We start from the raw sequence: 9667 nt of genomic DNA, 5'->3' as shown, positions 1-9667 counted from the left end.
ACATTGAGAAGCTCAGAGAACAAATTTAAAATATTAATAGAAAAATTCAAAAAAGAACACATTAAACTGAATTCTCTTCATTCAGAAATAATTAGCATTAACAAGGTGGGTTTGGCTGGGGTGGGGTGGCGGGGTGGGGAGAAAATGCAGACAACTGTAATTGAACAACAATAAAATAATTTAAAAATTGAAAAAAAAATAATTAGCATTAACATTTTTGAGGGGTTTCCATACACACAAAAAACAGCAAATATGTACATGTACGGAGAGACGGAAAGAGAGAACAATCCCAAACAGTGACAAGCCTTCTTTGCAAACTCCTCTCTTTTACAATCTGTTTTGAACACCTTACTATATTTTTTAAACTACATATATATTTATTTCTAAAAATGCCATTTTAAAGCTGCACAGAGTTTCTTTATAAGGTTACCTGATGCATTTGGTCAATAACCCACGGATGGATATTTAGCTTAGTTTGTTTTCATCATTTATCCATTCAACAAATATTCGTAGAATATTTGCTCATTGCTCAATGTCTCCCTCATCCCAGACGGGGAATGCAGTGCCTCTGTTCTCGCAGAGTTCACGTCTCAGGACTGCGGGAGGGATAAAGGCAGACAGCGATGCACACAGATAAATTTGGCAGTTGGTGGTTAAGCCCTACACTCAAACTATAATAATCATAATAAAGCAAGATTAAGACAGAAAGTGATGGGCAAGTGATAGGTGGCCTCCATGATAAATGACCTTCAAACGGGGGTCTGATTGAGGGTGTGGCATTAGCCATGTTTAAGTCTGGGTGACAACCCATTGCGACTCAATAATACAAAAGGCAGAAAGGGAGCGTGCATAATGTGCTGGTATAATTACAAAGGATAAAAGTGTAAAAATAGTAACAATTTTTAAAAACCTTTGTGTCTGGATCTTTACACATTACTTATATCTTTGGAAAACATTCCCATGAGTATATTTGTGAGATCAAAGATATGCTCATAGTTTTTCTTTTTTAAATCAGAATTCTTTTCATATTGTTGAAGGAAATTGTTTTTATTTAAAAAGTTTGGAAAAGAGAAACCCTCAGTGTCCTGTCTCTTGACTTAGGGAAGTGTTGAGAGCCTCTGAGAAAGAAGGCACTGTCTGGACTCTACCACGTGCGTTTCTGTCATTATGTGCATAACCAGGCCAATCATTTGACATCGTTCAACAGTTATTGATGTGCATGACCGGTATTTTCCACGTTTCACACCAGACTACGTGCTCAGAGAGGGTGAGACCCTGACTGCATTCCTGTGTGGGACCACATTGCACATTCTAGAGACTCTATACCTGCATGGCCAATGTCACATCACGTTTCCTGTTTTACATTAAATTTATTCCTGAAGCAGTAAGAATGGCAACCATGGAGTGCTTGTCTTCGTCTCCTGAGTATCTAGCAAAAATGCTGACCGTGCTGTACACGCTCTACTTGGACAAATGAAGAAGTAAAAACATCTTCACTGATATTGTAATGAAGAACCAGCTAATAGCCAGAGAAGAATAACTGATTAATTTTAAATGTTGAGTAAGTTGTCAAAAGTTACCAATCTTCAGCCCAAGAAGTAAGTCTTTGTGATTTCTAGTTGCTCAGTGGTCACTCAAAGGCTATAGTACCTTAAAGATCTCTTCGCCTTAAATAAATAAAATCTATTTTAAAAAGCCCTGGCCAGTGTGGCTCACTGGTTTGAGTATTGTCCCACAAAGCCAAAGGTTGCCAGTTCTATTCCCGGTTGGGGCACAGGCCTGAGTTGCAGGCCTGGTCCCTGGTTGGGGGGCATGCAGGAGGCAGCCGATCATTATTTCTCTCCCTTGCTCCCTACTTCCCCTCTCTCTAAAATCCATAAATAAAGTCTTTTTTAAAAGACTGTTATCTTAAAAAAATCATTCTAATCCTATGTGCTAGTCCCACAGTTGTAAGCATACCTTTAAAACAAGAAACACAGAATAAGTTCCAGCAATTACAAGTCCTGTATGTGTCTGTGTATTGAATTAAGAGCTATAGATGGTGTGTAGACATGGGGGAGAGAGACGTGGGAGCACACAGTTCCGGGAAGGTGATACTTCCGCCTCTAGTTTTAGAGAGATACAGTTTTGTGGTTGGTTGGGTGGTTGGTTGGTTGTTTTGCACTAAGGATAGGGGATAAAGGAGGAAAGTTCAATTTCCTGTCTCACCTAATCACCGTATCATCCACGTGAGGAAAAGTGGGGCCTTGAAGGCTCTGCTGATCTAGCTGCTGCCTACCGTTTTCACTTCCTGACTCTGCTCTGCCTTTGCTCATTGATGTATTAAAGCTAAGACACACCAAGCCCTTTCCAGCTGATCAGCCCTTTCCATGATCTTAAGAACATGGGCATGCAAATACCTCTTTGAGCCCCTGCGTTCAATTCTGTCAGGTATATACACACAGAAGTGAAACCAGTGAATCATATGGTGATTCTATTTCTAAGTCTTCTGAGAAACTGCTCTACTGTCTTCCACGGCAGCTGCACCACGCTGCGGTTCCACCAACAGTGCACACAGGTTCCAATTTCTCTACAAGGTGAGTCCATTTCTTAAACTATCTATAAATGTGACCACATCTTGGACTCCATTTTCTTTTAAACTTCCTTATTAATTGCAAAGATCCTATTTACATACTCTTGTTTACCTTTGAACAATTTTTAAAAACATTCACCAATGGCCTACTTTGGATCCTAGAGATTTGTTAAATGATTAAGCACTAGCCCTTACCCTCCCAGGGGTGTCCAACCTTTTGGCGTCTCCGGGCCACACTGGAAAAGAAGAGTTGTCTTGGGCCACACATTAAATACACAAATACTAACAAAAACTAACGAGCGAAAAAAGGTTTTAAGTGCATTTACAATTTTGTGTTGGGCTGCGTTCATAGCCTTCCTGGGCCTCATGCGGCCCACGGGCCTGCCAGACTCTCTCTGACTAGGATGAGACACAAGGATTCTTGAAAATTGCAATGTGATAAGGAATTGTCATCCTACACATACATAAAAACACACTATAGGAACATGCACAAAGGGATTCCCTCTATGGGAAGAATGTCAGTTGAAGTTCTGAAGAGAAGATAGCATTGTGTTTGGAGCTAGACTGCTGAGAAGGGGTTTCAAGTCAAAAAGACAGCATAAGGAGAAAGTGCATTACAAAGTGGCAATAGCATTTATACTAAGGCAGATCAGTTTGAGAGATTAATACCAGGTCAGTCCCAAAGAGCTTTAAATATGAAGCCAAATTCTTGTTTTTTTGTTTTTATCAACAATGCTTGTCATTAGAATTTCATTCATGAAAATAATAAAGTGGAATGGAGCTAAAGTCCACCTTTTATAAGCCGAGCTCAGACCCAGGCACACGAAGTTGAACTCTGTTGACAAACCACCACGATTCAATCATCTGGGAATGTGACAGGGTGCAGCAGGCAGATGTCCCACAGTCAACCGGATATAAGTGTCTAAAAACCTAATGAACCATTCTTCCCATTAATTTGATCAGGTCATAGAACCGCTGTCACCCTTGAGGGCCTCTCGCTATGGGACCCCATGGTAGCCACTGCTAGGGGTCCTCAGCATCCTTGCACAATTAAATCCAAGTCACAGAAAACTGAGGCTGACAGATTCCAAGGACATCAGAATGCAAAGTTCCATCAAATTATAACCTATGTAAAGGTACATGTCATACATTTATGACATATGTAAGTTCACATATGTGTCTGTAGAATATAGTGAATAAGTAGGTGTCAGGGGCAGGTATGTATATTAATAGAGTGGATCAGTGGACCTTTGGGGGGAAGTCATTACTTCTTGCATTTATCGGAAAGTTCACTCAAGGCTGTTTTGGAAAAGTTCAATTTTTAAAGATAATCATCTCCTTTCTACCCTTTGCACATAAAGAGCTAACCATTAAGCATAGATCACAGTTAGTCGGCATAACCTGGGTAGCAGAAAATGTCTTTTTCACATGTAAGAAGGAAGGAATGTGATGTTGGCAGGCATTTGATCACTTTTACCCATGGAAATAAAGTACAATACACAAACCTTTCCCTAACATTTGGGTGCATATGAGCTCATGTTATTTTCTCTGTCCCCAGGTCCAACATTTGTATAATTATTTGATGTATATAATTTTTTTTATCAAAAGCATGGGGGCGCAACAGCAAAAACTTTCAACCACCTTGCAAATGACTTTTAGACTATTTCATTAGCAGACCATCTGTCAGAGCCTGCGTTGACATCCGTGTTTCTGTAGACCAGCCTTTCATCCATAAAACACTTTGTTCTGCCACACCGATTCCAGACAACGTGCGCAATCAGGAAAAGCAGGAAGCAAGCGTCCATTCCAACATTTGATCGGTCTTATTCAAATCTCATCTATTAATAATCTTTTGAGACCTAAGAATTTTATTTCCTTTCTTTCAGTATCATCATATTACTTCCTTAAAAGTGTCCCCAAATCTAATGAAATGGGAGCTTGATATTTCACAGGATATAGGCACAATGGTTAAGTTTTACCCATTTTTATCACTTTCAATAAAGTCTATGGCAAAATAATTGCTGTGTTCAGTGCAAAGATTTATTTTTAATTACAGTAGATTGAAGTTTTAGCACTGAAATTATTAGGAAAAACTCAGTTATTTAAATAGCATTTTATGCACACCAGTGAGTTCAAAATGAAATAATCCAAATAGTCAAATAGATATTTTTTCAATATTCTAATAAAAATAAAATTCTAAATGAGTATTTTGAAGAACAACCTGTTTATAGCACACCCTATGAATTGGATGCATTTTGAAATCCCAAAGACGAAGGAGCATGGAAATCCATTGTGTCTAGTCTCCACAAGGCAAGAATTACATTGGCTCTTAGAGCGTTCCAGCATTTATGTGCAAAATGTGTATCATTTCAACTGACCTAACATGGAATGTACTTACAGTGATGCTGCTCCCAAAGAAGGAAACATTGTGTGTATGTTGGCATGTGAAAGTACACATTTTGTGGTGATGCACATTGCAAATGCTCTTATTGCACAGCTATACCTACTACAGTAACCTAGTCATGTGGAGAGCTTAGCCTTAAAGATTAAAAACCATTAAAATCAGAGGAACATCAAGTTCAACTTGACTCGATATCTTTTACATATTGTGTGTCTGCCTATTGTATGTAGGACCCCCCAAGCATTCAGCCTAAAACATGTCATACTCCTTTTCATAATAGAAATATTAATTCCTCCTTTTGTTCTAAAAGTTAGAATTTCCCATTTTTATTATGTTCTACTATTTTGTCATTCAGGCTAGTTTGCTTTTATGGTACTTCATGATATTATGTTCATAAATGAAAATAAAAAAGTGGAATTTGGTTTCACATAACATAATTTAGAAGAGAAAGATGAAATTATCAAAAAATGAAAGGGTTGGAAGAAGCAAGATTTTTTTCTTACGCTTTTGTTTCAAAAATATTACTGAGAACTTCTAAATATGTCAAAATACTTCTTAAACAAGAGAACCATAGTTAATACGGTCTTGGAATACATGAGAGCAACTTCCCACCCCCAAAGAGCCAGTTAAACAGGAATTATTTCTCAGGCAGTCTTAGAGCTCAGACATGGCAATATCAGTTTATAATGGCATTTAACGTACAGCCCCTGCACTGCAGAGGGTCCATATGCACACACTGGGCACACACACTGAACAGGGAGTGTGCAGAGCTTATATGCACACACAGGGCACACACACTCAACAGGGAGTGTGCAAGATGTAGGTCTTCCTACTGGTGTGGTCCTAATGTATGCCTCTTTACATTCATCCTCACAATTCTAGAAAATTGCAGGGAGACCTTGGGAAATTGGCACCCTATTTTGAGTCAGTAACTTTGTGTTGCTTGGCATATGATCATGAATAAGGGTCTGCCATCTTAACCCACATCTGCCACCCAGTACCCCAAATTTATATCCAGTCACTCCCCAAACTCTCTGCCTTAACAGTAGTAGCTCCTCTTCTTCACTCCTGTTCTAACCTCAGTTTACTCTCTACAATCTACCTTCTGCCCCAATCAGATCCATTCCCATCTCTCCTCCAACTTGCTCTGCACTAGAGGCTGGACTACATTCGTGGACTTGCTACCTTCTGCCTGGGCGTGGCCAGTGGAGAGTGCTGGGAGGAGAAGTGATGTGAAGAGTCAACACAGTTACTCTCCAGCACCTCCCTGAAAACCAAAGGTCAGAGCTCCTTCAGCAGCATCCCCCACAATGGTCTCTCATGTTGGGTGCTGGGGAACTGCCCCCGCCTCTTGCCCCTTCTGGCTGAGTCCTGGCATCACCCTCTTACCCATCCTGGCAAGAGGCACCATCAGGAGGACTTTCCTTACACCCTGCCATACCTTGATCTCTTAATTAAGCTCCCCTCAAATCGCCTAACTTCAGAGTGCAATCTGTTTCCTGCGGGCTCCCTGACAAACTACAGTCCTTATCTCACCTGCCTGCTCTCCAACATTTGATACTGATGTCCACTCTCCTCTTATCTCTGACTCCTCCTGCTTAGCCTCCTTAATGAGTCTGTCTTGGTTTGGTCAAGAAAGAGTAAGAACATTAATCTCAAGCAGCCCTCCTTTGTGAACATAGAGTCTGAGCGACAGAATGTGTTCTGGCGGAAACACAGCTTCAAGACAAGTCCCCCACGCAGCACTCTCACTGCCGCCAACACAAGCACACGATACACACACGTCGCAAATTAGTTGTACGTCTCCAGTAAATTCTGGATTCCCTTAGTGGCTCTTTCCCTCTGTTCATCCCTTAAATACTGCTACTTTTCAGACTTCTTTTTCCATGCTTTTCTCTCTTTATTTTATATATTCTTTCTGTGAAACTTCACGTCTATGGTGTCAGCGTCCATGGTGTCAGCATCCATGGTGTCAGTGTCCATCCAAATGCTGAACACTCCCAAATTCTTTTGTTTAATCCTCACCCGAGGATATGTTTATTGATTTTTGGGGAGAGGAAGGGGAGAGAAAGAAATATCGATGGGAGAGAGAAACATCGATCAGTTGCCTCCTATACATGCACCAACCAGGACTGAACCTGCAATCTAGGTATGTGTCCTGACCAGGGATCGAACCTGTAACCCTGGTGTATTAGGATGAAGTTCCAATCAACTTAGCCAGGGCAAATCTCCCAAATTCTTACCACCAGTCTTCTCCTCTGACTTCTAGTCCTTCCTATCATTCTGAGTACCAGGCAACTCCTTTCAGGAAACTCCAAAGAACCTCAAAGTCAACAAATTTGAAATTGGATCATCAAGAGCCTTCCAAAACTGACTCCTCCTCCTGCTCTCCATCCCAGTGATGGCACTCGTCTCTGATCAGAAGCCCAAGGCAGGAATCTGTCTTGAGCTGTCCTTGATACCTCACACTCCGTTATCCTTCACCCATTAAATCAGCTAGGTGGGACCACTGGTTTTATCCTCCTAAACAATGTCAAACCCACCCCCTCTTTTCCCCACCCTCACTGCCTCCTAATCATACTGCCAGAATCGAATGCAACTGTTCTGCAATCTATCTTCCATACAACTTCTCTCTGATGTTTCTAAAATAAATCTTATCCCGTTACTCTCCCTTCCCATTCTGCAATGAGTATGTATCCCCACCAGGATAATACATCCACACTTGGCATTAAGATATGCAAGATCCCTGCCTATACTTCTAGGCTCATATATTTACAAAACACCTATATGTTATAAAGTCTAGTCATTTTCAATTATTGTTTTATGATCAAGCATACCTATACATGTATAGTCATGGCCATAAAACGACATTTTGGTCAATGACGAACTGCATATATGACAGTGGTCGGTCCCAGGAGATTGTAATGGAGCTGAAACCGCCTATGGCCTAGTGGCATCGTAGCAGCAGCGGCAAAGCGCATGCCTTACTCACATGTTCGTGGTGATGCTGGTGTAAACAAACCTGTGCCCTGCCAGTCACATAAAAGTGTAGCACTTGTAATACATACAGTAAATAATACTTGATAATGACAACAAACGACGATGTTACTGGTTTGGTTTATGTATTTACTACAGAGTATAGGTCTACTTCCAGGCTCTCTGCTCTGTTCCAGGGATCTGTTTGTACATCTTTGCGCCAGTAGGTGTTGCTGCCACCAACACACACTACAGTCTGAGTGTTTGCTGCTATACATTTCCCCATAGTAACCAGTACTAAGTAGTTTAGTCCTACTTCACTGGCATGTCACAAATTTCCCATTTTCTCTTTATTTAGTTCAAAGTACTAATAACCCTTTTGATTTCTCCTTGACACATGGGTAATTCAGAGTGTGTTATTTAGTTTCCAAGTATTTTGGGACTTTGCAGATATTTTTTTGTCATTGATTGGTAATTTTATTGTGGTCAGAGAACACACTGCATTGTATATTTCAAATTTTTTTAAGTTTATTCGGTTTAGTTTCATGGTCCAGAATATGGAATAAGCTAATAAATGTTCCACGACTCTCAAAAAGAATCTGCTTTTGTTGGGTGGAATACTGTGTAAATGTTATTTAGATGCAAACTAAAACCACAGTGAGATGTCGCCTCTCACTTGTCAGAATGACTATCATCAATAAATCAATAAACAACAAGTGCTGGCCAAAATGTGGAGAAAAGGACACTTTCATGCACTGTTGGTGGGAATGCAGACTGGCGCAGCCACTGTGGAAACCAGTACAGAGTGTCCTCAAAATATTAAAAATGGAACTGCCTTTTGACCCTGTGGTTCCACTTCTGGGAATATATCCCAAGAATCCTGAAACACCAGTCAGAAAGACTAAATGCACCCCAGTGTTCACAGCAGTGTTATTTACAATCACCAAGATCTGGCAACAGCCCAAGTGCCCATCAGTAGACGGGCGGATAAAAATGCTGCGGTACATTTACACAACGGAACACTACACGGCTGTAAAACCTCTCACCCTTTGTGACGGCATGGATGGACCTGGAGAATAGTATGCTAAGTGAAGTAAGCCCGTCAAAGAAAGACAAACACCATATGATCTTGCTAATACGTGGAATCTAATGAACAAAATAAACTAACAAACGAAACAGAACCAGAGGCATGGATGCATGGAACAGACTGACAAATGTCAGAGAAGAGGGGGTTGGGGGGACTGGATGAAAGCAGGTGAAGGGATTAGCTAAAGAGCACATGTTCATAGCCCATGGACGCAGACAACAGAGTGGTGAAGGCCAGCGGAAGGGGGGCCAGGGGCAGGGTGGCAGGGAGGAAAGGAAGGGAAAATGGGGGACATATGTAATAGTGTCAACAATAAAAATAATTTTTTAAATAGTAAAAGAAAAAATAAAAAAATAAATTTATGACCATGGCTCTCCAACTTTTATCTACACACTTCCTGTTCCCCCCCTGAGCCTAGGATCCTTCCCCGCACAAAGGGAGATGTCTCCCCCTGTGGGGCTAGGGTGCCCCCATTTCTCTCCACTCCCAGCCACAGTATGACATCAACTTGTGATTGACAGACAGAAGAGATTCTGGAGAAATGGGCTATTTTTCCACATGGTGTATTTCCCCAGAACTGCCTTTTTCCTGATCTGAAAGAAAAGTTTCCATGACAACTAAGTCCCTAAGG

The sequence above is a fragment of the Desmodus rotundus genome, chromosome 12 (assembly GCF_022682495.2).
Source record: "Desmodus rotundus isolate HL8 chromosome 12, HLdesRot8A.1, whole genome shotgun sequence".
NCBI classification, from domain to species: domain Eukaryota; kingdom Metazoa; phylum Chordata; class Mammalia; order Chiroptera; family Phyllostomidae; genus Desmodus; species Desmodus rotundus.
The sequence above is the reverse complement of the archived record's forward strand: the minus strand, read 5'-3'. Positions refer to the sequence as shown.